We start from the raw sequence: 18,424 nt of genomic DNA, 5'->3' as shown, positions 1-18,424 counted from the left end.
GATATTTCCCGAAAAACCGCAGCCCCCCTTTCCATTGCCTCACAACTTATACAGTAGGGTGCCCCCCCAGATGGCCCCAGCCTTGTTTAGGCTCACGTGCTGGTGAGAAACCTCTCAAATGTCAGTGCTTACAAAAGAGGGAAGAAAATAGAAAACTCTGTTTATTTTCCTGACTTAAAAGATAACATCGCTTTGCCCTTTCCTTTTGTTTAAGGTCAGATGGGGAGCGTTCTTTGAAAGTGGCTCCAGGAGAGTTTCTCAGAGATCCATGTATTTAGCAATTTATGTTTTTCACTCCGAATGGACCACTTTCAGTAATAATGATATCATGATGATTACGATTATAAGAAACAATGTTTCACCTCATCCGTAAAAATGAAGTAATGATTCAGATCCCAGCCTGATGTTTAAAGTATTTGGCAAGCTGTACAGGAAGGTTGTTATATCTAAGTAAATGTTGATTTTAAAATGCCAGTTTTAGTGGATTTTATAAGCAATGAATGACAAATTAATCACTTTTATCCCAAGGAACTCACAGCACTTCACAGATACGGTCTCATTAATGTTTGCAGAGTGGAAAAGCATCATTCATGAAACCACAGCCTCAGACCTTAGAGCAGCTGGAAGGGCCCTCAGGGAGCCTCACCAAGTCCTGAGTCTATGAACCAGGAAGCCAAGACTCAGGGCTGCCGACCTTGGGCGTCTTGGATCCAGGAAGGAGGGGGAGGTGCGTGCGTCTGGAAGTGCGTCTGCATGGCACGCTCCCCCGACTTGGACGCCAGGAGTTGCGCAGGAGGCGGGGAGGGGGGCGGGGGAGGAGGGGGAGGGCGAGGGGATCCGCCCCTCCTCGCCCGGGTCGCCGGGGCGGAGCCAGCCCGCGGCACGAGTCCCGGGCGTCGAGGGGCGCGGCGAGCGCGCAGTCACGTAGCCACTAGGCAGTCAGTCCGCTCCGCGCCACCCTCGGACCGCGCGGACTCTTGAAGGTCAGCACTTTGAGTTATGGGTGTGATACAGGAAGGGAAAACTCCTCCTTTCCTTCCCTTAGGTGTATCTTCCTAGAAATTGACAGAAAAATGGGAATCTGGCACATTCGTGTATCTGATACACTTTTTGAAAGCAAAGAAGTGTCACCGAATGAGCAGGTGGCTCAGAGAGCACGAGTTTCTCCGGTTTTGCAGATAAGGAAGCGGGTTTGGTCCTAATGGAACCGGCCCAGTCCCCCCGCACTCCCTTGCTTACCCGCCTCGCTCCCGCCCCTCCCCCCCCTCGTTCTTTGCCCTTGCCTCACTCACTCCAGCCGTTGCACTATTTTTATCTGGTGGCTTAGGACTTGAAACAATGCATTAAAAACGGCAGAGCTGGGAGAGCTAACCCCACCTTCGCCAGCAGGTGAGGGTGTGTCTTTAGCGAGTTGCTTCATCTCTTGGGAAGCGGGGAGTGCAACAGGGGCTAACCGCAGGTGCACCCCGAGGCAGCGGGACTTGTGTGTTACGTGCGTGGAAGGCAGGTCTGCTCCACCGCTGTCCTTTGCTGAGCCTTGATAAAGTGCGAGCTCTACTCAAAGCCCAAGCTCGGTTCCTACGCCCCACTGCTGTCAAAGCTGAGTCCGAAAACCTGCACGTTCTCACGCCCCCCCACCCCCCAGACCTTGCCTGCCCTCAGTCAAAGGGACTGATTGATACTACTTGCACGTGGTGGTTAAGACCACAGTTTCCGTTACCAACAGAGACGGTTTTCAAAGTCTGGTGGTGGAATTGAAGCCTTCCAAAGAAGGACTAATCAGAAGCCCGATATGTAAAGCAGTGGAGGCTGGAATGCATCGAGTGGCCTGGCTCCGCAGGGGACAGTTTGAAAATCTCTGGCCTGTAGGATAAAGGTAAGGCTCTTCAGCGTGCTTGTCTCCAAACCTTCTAGTCTGGTCTCAATCACGCCCCGCCTCCACTCCCACCCCATGGTCCAGACACATCAGAATATGATGTGCCTTTCCCTCTCCACCTCCCCTGCTCCTGGATTCTCTGCTCAGAAGTTACTTCCTCTGTCATTCTTTCCTCGGAGGCCTCTTAGTGCTTTGTGCCTGCCTTAAAGGTGGCAGCTGTCACACTTTGGTTGGAGGTCACGAGTCCTGAAAACAGGAACTGTGCCTTGTTTTTGCAGCTTTTAACTGATATTTAAAGAACACTTGAGTGCTGGGTTCTGGGAATACAGTTCAAACTCCTGGAGCTGACACCCTAGGAGAAGGGGAGATGCAATGAGCACCATCGAGTAAAAGGTGTGGCCTGTAGAGTGATCAGTAGGGGGCGCAAGAGGGGGGAGGACGGAATAGAGAATGTGTGTCAGTGGGGATGGGAGGTTCCAACTCAGGCACGTGGAAGACGACAGGGGCGTCAGCCTGAAGGTGGCGAAGGAGAGAGCAGTGTGGACCTTTGTGGGGAAACTCTTCCAAGCACTGAGAGGCAAAAAGCAAAGACATTTAAGGTGGGAGCAGGGAAGAGGCCAGATGGCCAATGGGAAGCGAAGAAAAGAGAAAATGGGAGGAGACAAAGGGGTGAGATAGAGAGGTGAGGGGTTTTACCGGAGTCAGTGGGTTGGACCCAGTGTTTTGAAGCTCCCACAGTCCCAACAAAGGACACAGGGGCTGCCATGGTGACCCTTCCAGTGCCCAATTCTCGGGCCTTGTTATTTTCTTTCTTTAAAATTTTTTTTGGCTGCTCTGTGCACGTGGCAGGAGGGATCTTAGTTCCCAACCGGAGATCGAACCCTCATCCCCGCATCCCCTGTAGTGGAAGCAGGGAGTCTTAACCACTGGACCGCCAGGGAAGTCCCTTTGTTAGATTTCTTTGTTTCCTTTGACGCCATTAACCTTCCCCCTTTTTTGAAAGTCTGACTTTTGGAACTCTGCTTTCTCCTTTTCTTTCCTACTTCATTGGTCACTCTTTCTTGGGCAGCTGTAATTTTCTGCCTCAGCTCACCCTTGGAGGGCTTTCCTCCAGCCAAGGCCTTACCCTCAGTGTGTTAACACGCATCCTCGCAGTGTGACCTCATCCACATGGCCACCTAACACGTCAACAAGGTTGGTTCCTCTGGCAAGGAGGAAGGGGAGGATGGCAGAGTGTACCACGGCCAGGAATCATCTAGCCCTGCTTTCCTCTCCAGCTCCAGCTCCTGCGCTTTCCCCACATGTAACCTTCTCTCGGGTCACTCCAAATATCTCCCACTTTTAGACATCTTAAGCTCTGCTTGATACGTAGTATATTAAATTAACTATTGCCAAGAATCAAATCCCCCAGAACTCTTTCACGGCTTACAAAACCAGTAATCACTTATATAACTCTCGGTTCTGGCTTAGGTTCCCTCGTGAGACCACAGTTAAGATGTTGGCCAGGGCTGCAGTCACCACTGCTGCTGGAGGATTCCCTGCTGAGACGGCTTAGTCACCTGACTGGTAAGTTGTGCTGCCTGTTGGTGGGAGGCCTCAGTTCCTTTTCACATGGGCCTCTTCGCAGGGCTGCTTGAATGGCTCGGGCACTGACTTCCTCCAGAGCATGCAATCCAGTAGAGCAAGAGGGAAACTGCAGTGCTTTTTATAATCTAGCCTCAGAGTTCACACACTGTCATCTCCATCGTTCTCTATTGGGCGCTCAGAACAGCCCTGATCCATTGTGGGAGGGGGCTACATGAGGGCACAAATAACCAGGAGGTGAGGGTCATTGGGCGCCATCTTGGAGGGGGACTATGCCATGTGGTTATCCACTTTCGAAGTCTGAATAACTCTGACTTGTCCCTCAAAACCCTGCTCGCTGACACACAGCTAGTTCCATGGAGAAGCCTCCCCTGGTTGGTGAACTTCCTCTTCTCCTTGCATTAGCCCTTGGGCATCTCTCCCTTCCCTCATGTACCAAGCTGCACTGAAATTGGTGATTTACTTGTTTCTCTCTTCCCTAGTCTTTAAGTTCCTTGAGAGAGAAGAGAGCGTTTAATAGGACAACGTGATATCACAGTGTCTAGAACAGTGGTGCATGGCAGTCTCAGTATATTTTGTATAAGGAATAAATGAATGAGTAAATCACATTTCCTTTTCCAATCAGAAATATTTATATAGCACTTAATTTATATCGCACCCCACTTCAGGTCTCTGTTGATTGGTTTTCATATTTCAGCTTTCATGTTGCATTTCCCACCCCAGTCTCACCCCTGACACAGCCGTATTCTCCTTTGACCCAGCAATTCCATTCTAGGAATTTATTCTAGGGAAATAATTGCATGTGTGTCAAAGAGGTAGCTGAGCGCTGTCCACTGCAGTTTGTGTATGATGTTTGGTTTTGTAGAAAACCTAAATTTCAAAAAACAGTGATTTGATTAAATAAGATATGCAATAATAAAATCAACTATTATGTAACTGCTAAGGTAGTACCAAAAAATGTTCAATTGATATGAAAAGATGTTCAGTTGATATTTTTAAATGAAGTAAAACAAAATTATAAAATGTTTTAATTTTTAATTTGTGATAAAATACATGTAACATAAAATTTATCATCTTAACCCTTTTTTTTAGTAAATTTATTTATTTATTTTTGGCTGCGTTGGGTCTTGTTGCTGCTCATGGGCTTTCTCTAGTAGCAGCGAGCAGGGGCTACTCTTCGTTGTGGTGCTCGGCTTCTCATTGCAGTGGCTTCTCTTGTTGTGGAGCACGGGCCCTATAGCGCACGGGCTTCAGTAGTTGTGGCATGTGGGCTCAGTAGTTGTAGCTCGCAGTGTCTAGAGTGCAGGCTCAGTAGTTGTGGCGCATGAGCTTAGTTGCTCCGTGGCATGTGGGATCTTCCCAGACCAGGGCTCGAACCTGTATCCCCTGCATCGGCAGGAGGATTGTTAACCACTGCGCCACCAGGGAAGCCCCCATCTTAACCCTTTGTAAGTGCACAGTGCAGTAGGGTTGAGTGCGTTCACATTGTTGTGACACTAATCTCCAGAACGTTTTTCATCTTGCAAAACTAAAACCCTATACTATTTAGCAACATTTCTCCATCCCCCTCTTTCTTCCTCCCCTCAGCCCCTGGCAACAACCATTCTACTTTCTGTCTTTATGAATTTGACTACTCCAGGTACCTCATATAAGTGGAATCATATAGTATTTGTATTTTTGTGACTGCTTATTTCACTGAGCATAATGTCCTCAAGGTTCACCCATGTTATAGCATGTGTCAGAATTCCGTTCCTATTCAAGGCTAAATAATATTTCATTATATGTATATATCGCATTTTGTTCATCCATTTGTCTGCTGGTGGATACTCAGGTTGCCTCTACTGTTTGGCAATCATGAATAATGCTGCTGTGAGCACAGGTGTACAAAGATCTCTTCAAGACCCTGGGTCATGTTTTTACTTTTTTGAGGAACTGTCATGCTGCTTCCATAGAGGTTGCACCACTTTACTTTGCCATTAATAGAGCTCAGTATATCCAACTGCCTTGTGTTGTATATTTTGTCTGTCCTTCTAGAACCACTCTCTACTCTTGTTGACCCTCCTCTGTACCCTTGGCACTTTGACCTTTGTGGGCTACATCAACAGACTCTCTCACTTCAACTGGGTTTGGCCAATAGAAGTTTCCAGCAGAAGGTTGAAAGGCAGGAGGGGAGTGAGGTCAATGAATTTAGTACCTAGCTCCTTCTTTGTGGTTCACCTCAGACTGCATCTCTCTATTGAGGGCCACGGCGCCTACCAGAAGGCCCTCTCCATCTAACCAGCACTGTCTCTCTCTGTCTCTCTCTACCAGTTACTGCCCCTTTCACTTGCTCTTTCAAGGCTATGCATGGTTACTAGCTTCGAGATGTACCGCACCATCTCTCTTTGCTTGTCCTAAACTCTGCTCACACCTTTGTAAATAGTCCTTCTATTAAACTCTCCTCGAATTATCCTGGTTTCCAGCCAGGATCCTGATGCATCCGTATCTACTTGACATCTCCCCTTGGAATTCTCACAGTCATCACAAACATGACATACCCAAAGCGTAACCTTTGACTTTCCTTCAGTCCTCTGCTCCCCACTTTCTGCGATCTCTGGGAACATTAGCACCGCCAAGCCAGGTGCACAAGACAGACGCCTGGGAGTCCTACATGATTTCTCCCTCTCCCTCACCCCTACTTGCCTTCATCTTATCCATCACTAAGTCTGTAAATTGAGCTTCACACAGCTGGCTTCTTGCTCTTTAGATCTCAGCTTAAATGTTATCTTCTTTTAAAAAAGAACCTTTCTCTACCCAACAGTAAGGACCCGCATCCCTTTATTCTCTCTCCGGGTACCAGTTTGTTTGCTTCTTAGGAAGCAGTATCACTAAGGAAGTGATCATCTATTTTACTTGAGAGTTATGTCCCTTTGGTAGAGAAGGATGACTCTGAGCTATAAAGGGTAATGAACATAGCTCTTAACATCACCTAACTCGGAGGCTGGTTTTTCCTGGGCTTGATCCAACATGGCAGAATTAATCTTTGAAATTCCAGACCTGTGTCTGTGTTAACCCCTTTAAGGTATAGTACCCCTCAAAACCTCATGGAAAACAAACCATTGGCTTTATCCATCTATCCTACACTGTAGAAATAAATTACATGACATCTGGGGTTTCATAAGAGCCCAGTTCTATTGGCAACCCCTAAGTCCAGGGGTTTCTCCTTGCCTGTACATTTGCTTCAGATAAACTCCACATATAAAAACAACTTTGAAAAGATGTAATCTACATGCATAAAATGCCAGATTTATGATTTAATTATTTGGCGCAATCAGTGATCTGAAAGTTCAGAAAACAAAACAAACAAACAGAACCCTAAATGAAAGAAAACATTTCTGAACCAAATTGCCTTCCTGGTGTAGAAAGTCCTCATATGCATGGAGTCGGACAGGAAACAGAACTAGATCTGTGTGTTACCAGAACAGAACTAAAATATTTGCCTTTTTTCTCCTTGTGGAACATCACCTAAAAGAAATGCCCATTGTGTTTGATGTAGGGATTCAGAGCAGGACTTGCCGTGGTGTTTAGGGTCTCCTTTGTATTGGTTTCATCTGCTTGAACCTTGGGTTGAACCAAGCAAAGCATAGCATTGGATGCTACCTCTGATTAGGGGCTCAAGAAAATATTTAGAGAGATGGGGAAAGTATAAAATGAGAGGATGACTGGTCCATTCCACAAACATTTATTTATTGAGTGTCACGGACAAGGGCAGCAGTCCCCAACCTTTTTGGCACCAGGGAGCGGTTTCGTGGAAGACAGTTTTTCCACAGAAGTGGGGGGATGGTCAGGCAGTAACGCGAGAGATGGGGAGCGATGGGCGGCAGCAGATGCAGCTTCACTCACTTACCCGCCACTCACGTGTGGCCCGGTTCCTAACAGGCTGCCGACTGGTACCAGTCTGTGGCCCAGGGGTTGGGGACTCCTGCTCTAGGGTATTCAAGGTAAATGGATGAGGTTCCTTCCATCCAGGAGATTATTATCTCCCTTGAAAAACATAAAGCACTACAGAAATACCAGTTTCCTATGCTACTGTTTTACTGCATCTACAGTGAAGGGAAACTAACAGCCATAGGCAGAGAACAAGTGTTATGGGTTGAATTGTGTCCCCACAAGTTCATATGTTGAAGTCCTCGCCTCCGTACCTCAGAATGTGACTATTTGGATGTGACCTGTATAGGATCTTTACAGAGGTAATATGATTGGTGTCCTTACGAAAAGAGGAAATTTGGAGACAGACACCCATAAAGGGAAGACCATGTGGGCATGAAGACGGCCGTCTACAAGCCAAGGAGAGAGACCTGGAACAGATCCTTCCCTCACAGCCCTCAGAAGGAACCAACCCTGCTCACACCTTGGCTTCAGACTTCTAGCCTCTAAAACTCTGAGACAATACATTTCTGTTGTTGAAACCACCCAGTTTGTGGGAGTTTGTTGTGAACTACCAAGCAAACTAGTACAACAAACTCTGGTGAAAAGAATTCAATAGCAGATCGGGGCACCAAGATGAGGAAAAAGGTATGACTGTGTTTTGACTTTCCTTCCTCCTCGGTGGCCCTCTTCTGATAATCTGCCAAAGACACTGGATGTTATTTCCTTCCTGGACTGGTTAAAAAAACAACAAAGAACCAGGAGTAAAGGATGGAACTAGAGCCTTTCTGGAAGCTTCTCTGGGAACTCCCTTAAATTTAAGAGGCGTTTCCTTTACTCCTAGGTTCTAAATTCCTGAGCAGCCTGTTCACTCTTAGAGTTGGAGCCCTTGTCGCATGGAGATCTGGTGATTTGGACACCATAAGCAGCTTGAGGCCTGCCCCTCTGTGTGATTAGGCCAGAGAAAATCAGAACAGCTCTTTGCATCGCAGAACTTTATATAGTATTTGTTCTGTTGTTGTGGACACTGGGGGTAACCATGTGGTGATGGTGTTATCATCTGTTTAAAAGTCATCAACTCATCCAAGGAGACCAGAGGCCATAGATTTTCCATATTCTCAAGACTTAAATGTTTGCTCTTGGACTACCAGGATTGGAGGAATGAGGTCTAAACCTTACGTTGTTCAGCTGAAGAACTAGTGGCTCAGGAACATGTTTTGTCTGGGGTTTCCTATCCAATCAAATCAATTTGTTGAGCACTTACTGGGTGTGATGCTTAATTTTATGTGTCAGTTTGGCTAGACTGTGGTGCCCAATTGTTTGGTTAAACATTCGTCTAGATGTTGCTATAAGAATATTTTTTTGATGTGATAACGTTTAAATTAGTAGATTTGAAGTAAAGCAGATTATCCTCCACAATGTGAGTTGGGCCTCATCTAATAAGTTGAAGGCCTTAAGAGAAAAGACTGAGTTTCCCTGATGAGGAGGGAATTCTGACTCTGGATCACAGCATCAGTTCCTACTGGAATTTCCAGCTTCCTGGCCTGTCCTACAGGTTTTGAACTTGCCAGCTCCCACAGTTGTGTGAGAAGATAATTCAAAATAAATCTTTTTTTTTTTTTTGTGGTACGCAGGCCTCTCACTGTTGTGGCCTCTCCCGCTGCGGAGCACAGGCTCCGGACGCGCAGGCCCAGCGGCCATGGCTCACGGGCCCAGCCCCTCCACGGCATGTGGGATCTTCCCGGACCGGGGCACGAACCCGTGTCCCCTGCATCGGCAGGCGGACTCTCAACCACTGCGCCACCAGGGAAGCCCCAAAATAAATCTCTTGATACATCTTACTGATTCTGTTTCTCTGGAGAACCCCGACTAGTACAGTATGGAACGGGCATGGTGAGGAATGGACAGGGGATTAATACCTGGCTTTTGGGTTCCTTGGCTCTGCCTTGGTGGCCACCTACCAGGATATAAACCAGAACAGTTGTTCTGCTCACAGCCATGTAATTCATAACGTTGTTGGGGAATGAGTGCTTTTCCTCACACATTCAGTTTTTGGAGTGATGAACCAAAACCAAAATTAAATCCGTCAAAGTACCTGTGAATGTGCTGTTCTTTCCATTGGGCCACACTGGTCCTCTTCTATAGGAAATACCCTCACCAAACCTAGGCAGGTAAGGCTGAAGCCGTCCATCTGTTGTCCCCCCGGTGTGAGTGTCACGTGTTTGTCAAGTCCACTTGATTCCTCCCACACACTCAAGCTCTGTATTCTGGGAGTGAAGCTGAGGAAAGTTTCCTCTTCCTTAACAGAGACTGTCAGAGTGCGCTTGCTTTAGGAAACGGTGAAAATGCAGCCGGAGTGTTCGTGGGGAGGCTGTTTGCAGGCTTCGTTCTTCGGCTGTGCGGAGCTGAAGAAAAATAACCACTGTGGAATCTCAGCTTCTTAAAACTGAACATTATCGATGCTTACTACCTTCCGTGGAGGCCTTGGGTGGAAGGTTACAAAACAGGATAAATTTTCATCTAAAAATAAATGAGCAGATTTTACACAATAGAAATTCTACCTGGGTTAGGATTTCAGCTCCTTTTATTTCACGTCTCCATGAGCTTAATTATACTGAAAAAATTAAGTGAAAAAGTTGAAGGAAGATATTTGGAGAGTTAAGATTTGGGCAAAAAAACACAACTTTCATTTTATTTACTTAATATTGATTAAAAAAATTTTTTATTGAGGTATAGTTGATTTACAATGTTATATTAGTTTCAGGTGCACAGCAGAGTGGTTCAGTTTTTTATATATATATATATATATATATATATATATATATATATATTCTTTTTCGGATTCTTTTCCATTATAGGTTATTACAAGATATTGAATATAGTTCCCTGTGCTATACAGTAGATCCTTGTTGTTTATTTTATATATAGTAGTGTGTGTATGTTAATCCCAAACTCCTAATTTATCCCTCCCCCCACTTTCCCCTTTGGTAACCATAAGTTTGTTTTCGAAATCTGTGAGTCTGCTTCTGTTTCGTAAATAAGTTCATTTGTGTCATTTTTTTTAGATTCCACACATGTTATATAATATTTGTCTTTCTCTGTCTGACTTACTTCAGTTAGTATGATCGTCTCTAGTTGCATCCATGTTGCTGCAAATGGCACTATTTCATTCTTTTATGGCTGAGTAGTATTCCATTGTATGTGTGTACCACATCTTCTTTATCCATTCACCTGTCAGTGGACACTTAGATTGCTTCCATGTCTTGGCTATTGTGAATAGTGCTGCTGTGAACATTGGGGTGCATGTATCTTTTCTAATTAGAGTTTTTGTCTTTTCCGGATATATGCCCAGGAGTGGGATTGCTGGATCATATGGTAACTCTGTTTTTCGTTTTTAATACTGATTTTAAGCAGAAGCATGGTTTTGATCAGATCTTTGAGTGCAGTCTCTCCCAGGCCTACCACTGGTTACTGGTTCAGCCAGGGGCGATGGAGCCAGTGGTTTCTTAGGGTTCTCAAAGGCTGTAAGGAGACGCTCACAGCAAGGGGTTGAGCAGACTCAATGAGACAGAAAGCAGGCTCCATTTCAAGAAGCTAAGCGGTGAATCAGCTGTTTGCAGAAACCGAAGAGCTGGAGGTATGGATTAAAGATGGATATAAAGCTAAAAATCTGGGATGAAGAGGGATAAAGGGACCAGCTAGGATGCACTTTGCAGGGTGTGAATTTACTATAAAGGAGTTCTCAGAAGAATGGACAAAGGAAAAGTGGACAGCTCATCTCTAGCTTTGCTTATTTTCTCTGTGATTTCCGGCTGGCTTCCCTGACCCTTGGCCACCGCCCACCCCCTCATGGCTTTCACCTACCCCCATCCTAGGCAATAGGCAGCCAATGCTGATGACGTGTTACTTAGAGTGCGAGCTGGTGGTATCAGACTAGGTTAGGCAGCTGTGGGAACCTACTGGCTCCCCTGTGACGCTGACTTGCCTTAATGTTATTGAAATGTGCTGTTTCCCTGCCCTGTTCCCCAGGGCCCCAAGTGAAAGCTCACTGTGATTTTGAAAAGTGAAAAATGTCCCTGCGATGGAGATGCAGGACCAGCTTGTTAACGTTTATACAAGGGTCTATTTTCGGAAGACAAACTGTAGCCAAGACACAGGTCAGAGTTCAGAAAGGAAGATGGGGCAGAAATGATGAAGCTGTGGTCCTTTGCCTTGCATGTATCTGATTCTTAAGACGCTGGTGATAAGGTCCTGGAGGGCTGCTAAATGTGGCGTAGAAATTTGGCTTTAAACATTTTAGAGGCAACGCAAAAGGGGAGCATATGATAAGCGACGTGATCAGGGAAGGGGCGGTTACAGCAGAAGTACTGTTGTTCTTGGAACAGAGATTAGAGAAAGACCCGCCCTCCCACTGCCCTTATCACTGCCACCCACACCAGCTGCCTCTGGGAACAGCATGAAGAAGGCTGAGGAGTAGAGTGGAGCGTGTTTTCTGACATCCTTCTCGTAAAAGCCTCAGCAATCCTCAAGGCCTGGGGCTATAGCGATATAAAGGTCCCCACCCTCCAGAATTTTATGATTTCATTAGGAGAGGGAATCGTTGGTGATTTAATGGGTAGACGGGTTTGCATGGATGCCCTTGGATGAGCATTTCTAGAGCAGGGAGGCTTTTCACGTTGCCAGTCGCTTATACACCATCTGCCTGAAGTGTGGTGTCCTGCGGAGAGACCCGCGACCTCTCCAGTGTGTCCCTTCTGAAAAACAGGAAGTGGCTAAAGAGACGTGACCAGGGAAAGAGAAAAATATACCTTTGTTGCGGTTACAATAATTCATGGGAAAAGTGCGAAACTTGTGAAACAAAATTGTGGGTCTTGGAGGGAGGAACATGAAGTCAAAGGAGAGGGATCGCAGGGGAAGGAGGCGTGAAAAGCTGAGCCCCAGAGGAGAGACCAGTCCCAGGACTAAGCAGAAAAGCTTCAATGAGCGAAAACACCGGAAACTTCCGGAGAGCTGCACCCCCCCACCCCACCCCCCCGCAGAGGACACGTTCCTTCAGCCTGAACCACGGCATGGTCTTGCTGGGGTAAAGGCAAGAGGAAAGCCAGGCAAGAATTAATTCTAGAGGGACCTTCTCAAGGGCGTGGCATGATTGCCTCCACGGCGAAGTGCTTCTCTCAGTGGAACCTCCAAGTCATTCTTTCGAGTTAGGTGTGATTTCTTTGTTGTTTAGTTTTATTTGTTTATTCTTGCCCTAATTTAGGTGTGTACTGTTTGGATGGAAACGTTAGTGTATCCTAGAAGTGGCTCTGTAATACTTGGGAGCAGAAGTGACAGCCAGCTTCTGGATGTCAGTGTAAGTTGGGTGTGGCAACCAGGGTATTGGAAGGTCGTAGCTATTACAGGTAATTCCGTTCCCTCCTTGTCCCCTCCCACCAGCCTCCAGGCAGACCAGGTGGCACCTAGTACAATACTTCAGCAGCCCCACATCGGCCCTCGGAGGGCAGAGTGGCTTCTTGTCCAAGTCCCAGCCACTCTTTTTAGCTCATTTCCCCCCAGTGCCTTGCGTTCCCCCTGGAGGACTGGTTGCTGCCATCCCCCCGCCCCAGCAAGGGCCACGGTAGCCCTCCTCTGAAACACGAAGAACCATGCCTTCTCCCCTCCTCCTCTTCCCTCCAGCTTCCCGTGAGGTATTCCAGCTCTACGCCAGCTAGTTTACTGGAAACGTCACCCATCCCCGTTTGTACCCATTAATTACCATTAGTCACACTGGGTGCACAAACGTGACACCTCTCATTCTGGGGCCATCTCATTCGGCCTCACCTGTCTGTCTCCGGCAGCATCAGTCCATGGTTATCGCGGGACTTGGAAACTATCTTGTATGTAATTTATCTGCAAGTTTATTGTCTCTTCTTCTCCCTCGAAAATATAAGGATAATGAGGGCAAGGACTTTGCTTGTCTTCTTGATGACTGTGTTTTCAGTTCTGAGAACAGTGTTTGGCACGTTAATAGGTATGCAGTCGTTTTTGTTGCTGTTGTTGAAGAAGAGAGAGGATATAGTCAGTTGTAAACCAGAGAACTTGGGGAAATAGGACATCCCACTGAGTGCTGCCAGGGGGGAACTCAGAGCAGCCAGAGCTCACTGAAGGTGGGAGCGCTGGAGAGCCGAGGAAGGAGGAACATCAAGGTGTGGGAAGGAGGCTAGCGCAGAGGTTCTCAAGGTGTGGTCTGCGGAGCCCCGGGAGCAGGGGTTTCTGAGAGCCTTTCAGAGAGTCTGTAACGTCAAAACTATTTTCATAACCTTATTAAGATGTTGACTTTTCCACTGTGGTGACATTTCCACTGACGGCACAGAAGCAAAAGAGGGTAGGGCATGAACCAAAGCAGAGGCACCAAACTGTCACCACACACTCACAGCAAAAGAGATTCCAGTTTCATTGAAGAATGTCCTCAGTAAATCAGTGAAAGCTATTCATTTTATGAAATCTCGACCTCGTGTCTATTTCATATTCTGTGTGAAATGGGAAATACACATAGAACATTTCTGCTGAATAGTGAAATATGTTGGTTTCCTTGAGGAAGAACACTTGGCAATTGAATCGTGAGCTAAATTGGCTCTTTTTTTTTGTCATGGAACATCATTTTTACTTTAGAGAAGGAAAGACAAACTATAGTTATTTAGACTTGGGCATTTCACACATATTCTGCCAAAAATGAGTAAAGTGAGCTTGTCAAGTGAAACAATGACACTATCAGTTGCCAGCAATAAAATTTTAACTTTCAAGAGAAAATTAGAATTATGGAAAACTTGTGTCCGTCACAGGAAGCTTGAGAGCTTCCTTACAGAGACTTTTCTGTTGAGATTGGTGGTGATATATGAAGAGTGGGATTTTTTGATGTTGTATGATAAAATAGGTCAACATTTGGAACGATCGATATAGTTCAGTGAGTCATAATTTTCCAAATGTTACAGCATCATGCATGAGAAAATGAACTGTACAAAGAGCAAAATAGATGAATGGATTTCATATAAGAGTTTTAAAAGTTCATTGACAAGGTTGCAGATTCCACACTGAAAATTAACTTTAAAGAAATGAGCAATTTAGTTGCAGTATCAAAGAATATGTACAATTATCTTTTTTTAAAAAAAACCTATTAAACTCCTCTCACACACGGGGGCTGATTTTTCTTCATCAACCTCAACTAGAACAAGACATTACAACAGACTGAATGTAGAAGCAGAGCAGATATGAGAATCCAGCTGTTTTCTATAAGCCAGACATTAAAGAGATTTGTAAATGACATCACCCTTCTCACTAAACTTTTTGTTTGGGAAAACCGTCATAATTTTTGTTAGCATGTAATGCATTATTATTTTTTGATAAATATTTTAAAAATTTCTCAGTATTAATGTCTAATATGGTAAATACTGATAAACTACATTTTTAAAAAAGCTCCTGAGAATCCCCTTTTGTGAGTGTAAGTGTTAAAAAAAAAAAAAAGTTTAGGGATTCTGAGGCCAAAATGTTTGGAGAACCCCTGGCCTAGATTAGGGTTAAAAGAACTCAGCAGTGGCTCCAAAGAGTGAACCGTTTTCTTCTCCCGTTTCTCTTTAATTGAGGCCACGTCCACACCAATGAAGTGAATTAGAGAAAAGTACTGAAGGAAGGAGGTGAATATCTATGGATGCTCCTTTGTGCTGTAGGAAGTCGGCTCTCACTTCTTCCTCAGACCTAGCCTGTGAGGTCATAGGTATTCAGTCCCATTTTGATAGAAGAAAGGCTCAGAGTAGTTAGGTACCTTGCCCAAGATCACACAGCCCTGAAGTGGGTGGCAGAACCACAGGTCTGCCCAACACTTCCTGTCAAACCCCAGTCCATCTGAAAATTATCAGAAATGTTTAGGTCCAAAATACTTTCACTTGAAATGTAAGTGTGATTGAGGTAAATACAGTTTTGATGTATTTGAATGACCCCAGTGCCTGCCTTGCTGTGCCATCACCCTGGGCTGGCGGAGACAATGGCATCACAGAATAGTTACCAGATTTCCTGCAAAACTATAAACCAGCTGGGCCTCTCTTTAAATTGCTTGGACTGATTCTTCTTCCTAAGAAAAAGGTGTGTGTGTGTGTGTGTGTGTGTGTGTGTGTGTGGTTTTTCTTTCCCTTCTGTTTTTGCTCTGGCATTCTTTTGTGAGCATGTAACTGATTACTAAATAGGGTCAAAACAGCTTGAGTTGGGCTTCCTGTGTGAATGTGCACGGCACGGAGTTCCAGCCTTTCGTGTGATATGTTATCTGTGGCAGCTGTGCCCGCCGTTGAAGTGTCGGATGGCTTCCATCAACTTCCTGTATTGTTGGGATGGTGGATGTGTGTGCACACCGCCCGTGGAGACAGAAGGGAGGGTGTTTCTACGTGGTTTTCCTTGGATTTTGTGAAAGGTTTTCAGTTAGATGTGCAGAGGGCCACGTGTTTCTGTGGAAAGAGCTCTGGGTTAGCACAAATGTGGGTCCAGTGGTTGTCTGCTACGAATTATCTACGTAGTTCGGGGCAAATTATTTAGTTCTCCGGCCCAATTCTGCTTCCTTATAAGGTTCCTTCCAGCTCTGAAATGTTGCAACTCGGAGTTCTTATAAAAGCCTCACTTTCCAAGTCACCACACTTTGCTGCTCTGAAACATTCATTTTTCTTCTTTCTGATTTTATTTTCTATGTGCTGTTTGTCCTCTTCCATGTCCCTTTATTATCCCAACATTAAGTGCTCTTGTATTTAACTTCTTTCAAAATGGTTCTCTTTCACTAGCTCTTATCATTCAGTTCCCATTGCCTCTAAAATAACATTACCGATGGTCACCGTTTTCTTAGAAAGAAGGTCCAGAGTGCGTTCACTTCCTGTTCAGTTGGGGGCGGATCTAGAGTTTGGAGATTGGTTTCTGTCAGGATCCTCCCTCTGCCCACAATAGAGCCCAGAGAGGCTGGGCTGGCAGCCACTTCTCCAGCTGTGCTCTATTTTTATTAAATTTAATTAGATTGAAGTATGCAGGATAATGGCAAACTTAACTCATCTGCTGTCCTGGCCCAGTATGAACATTTAAAATAGAACCCGGACGTTAAACTTCTCTTGTTTTCTCCTCAAGCTTGGGCTGTCCCTCCCTCTGCCGGCTTCCCCAGATCCGCCGCGAGTGGGTGCAGCGCCATCTAGTGACGGCATGGGCTGATCTTTTGCTGCCTAATTCCTGCAATGTCTGCCTAAGAGAACCTGTGCACTGTGAAATACAGGCAAACAGGGACCTAAGTAACATACTGGGAACTGCAGCAGGTCACTTAGTATTGATATACAGAAAGTTCTAGTGTGTTATTAACCATTCAAATTTCTGTAAATTACAGAATCCCTGGGACCATGTGAAGTGAAGATTTATGGGCGTCTTCACCTCAGATGAGTCCTGAATGTTGTTTTGAACTTTTCAGTGAGGTTTTGTGTTCTTAGTGTGAGATCCAAGTGTTGGGGGGGGTGGTAATTTACACGCATGTGAAAAACATGGTCAAGTTGCTTGATTTGTCTCAGCCTCAGTTTCTCTCTTTATCATCTGTAAAAGATCATTTCTAAAATCCTTCCAACCTTTTAAAAAATTTCAACCAACTGCAAGCACTACAATTCTGTGACTTACTCTAGTGATTGTACACACGTCAGATCCATGGTTCCTTCCATCCTCCAAGAGGAAGTATAGAAAGAATATCAGTAGTTGTCAGTGATCGGGTACTGCTACATCTCCGGTATTGTTTTACACACATTTGCCTTTTTATTTGGTCTTTAAAAAATTCTTGCTGACAGAACTCTGTGAGATGAATATTATTATGCTCATTTTACAGACAAGGAATCTAAGGCTACCACAGCCTGCTCTCCATGTTCACAGGCTGATAAAGAAGATAAAAGAGAAGCAAGTGAGAAATATGCTGTTGTCATTATAATTCATCATAACACCATTGGCAGGGTTCCAACAGTACCAAGTGTATTCAAGCCTCATTGGAGGAGCTAGTTCTCTATCTTTCACATACTCATAAAGCCTCTGTAGTAAGGTGATTGTTAGAGAAATAGTAAAAAAACAAACAAACGAAAAAAAACTTTTCCAAGGATTCAGGGGGAAACTCACATTTTTAAGTGCTAATGTGATGCTCAGACCTGTTCGCTGTGAGCTGAGCAGTGAGAAGAGATAAGAGGGTCAGGGCCTCAGGAGTAACTGCTGTGTCCCAGCTGATGATACAAGGATGGCAGGTGGCAGAGGTCTGCCAGCACCACTGGAGGAACAGCTCTGGGGGGCTCCGGGCATATGGCACCGTGACAACATCCTATGTGTTTTTGTTGATTGGTTTGCTTGGGTCTTCTTTTTGAAAGCTGAGCAGCCTTTCCCAAAGTGTGCTTTCTAGGGTGACATTTTATGAGGCACGCAAAGCTTCCAGGTCAAACGGTATGAGAACTGCTGGGCTGAATAAAGTTAATGGGTTTCTTGGCTCTAAGTGTAGGACTGCTTGAAACATTTTGTATGTCTGTGTGCTTTTTAAAAAATTTATAAATTAACTGTATTTTAATATACAAATCAAATAACCCCCAAAGTGTAGCTCTTCTCCCTGTGCTGGGAACCCTGTTACCTAACCACTGTTGGTTTGTGTGTGTAACTTTCCCAAAACATCCTTGTAGCACCACCTTGCTTTGTGGGATAGCACGTTAATTCTGATGAATGATGAAAATGTTCTCTTGCTGTCACCTGGCAACCTAGTCTACACTCCCACAGTGCAATGAGGCCAGTAGCTGCTGCCCCCTGGAGGTGGGCTTCCACCCTCCAGGTTTCATGCTCCTCCCAGCATCCTGTCCTTGGGTTGCCCTCCTGCTTCCTGTCGTCATTGGCATTTGTTATCAATGGTTTTGAGTAATGATCAGTCCTACACTGACCTGATGTCCAGACGGACCGTCCTATATTAAACAATAGAAATTAGTCATGAGTTAGCTTATTTTAGGGCCTAAATTGTATGCCCAAGAGGTCTGTTAAGGATTCTTAGGCCGCTAA

The 18,424-nt window shown here is 45.3% G+C and overlaps 1 long non-coding RNA gene across 1 annotated transcript in view; it reads left to right on the top strand.

The window, feature by feature from the left end:
* The first annotated feature begins 890 nt into the window (after positions 1-890).
* The window catches only part of LOC307179738, a 143,909-nt gene continuing 126,375 nt past the window's right edge, over positions 891-18,424 (top strand). Inside the window, exons 1-3 of the long non-coding RNA XR_013825532.1 lie at positions 891-983; positions 1,727-1,876; positions 3,347-3,442. This is a non-coding gene — a long non-coding RNA (uncharacterized lncRNA). The remainder of the gene's footprint in view (positions 984-1,726; positions 1,877-3,346; positions 3,443-18,424) is intronic.

The sequence above is a fragment of the Stenella coeruleoalba genome (assembly GCF_951394435.1).
Source record: "Stenella coeruleoalba genome assembly, chromosome: 21".
Classification (NCBI taxonomy): Eukaryota; Metazoa; Chordata; class Mammalia; order Artiodactyla; family Delphinidae; genus Stenella; species Stenella coeruleoalba.
Note: the sequence above shows the minus strand (reverse complement) of the source record. Positions and strands in the feature narration are given on the sequence as shown.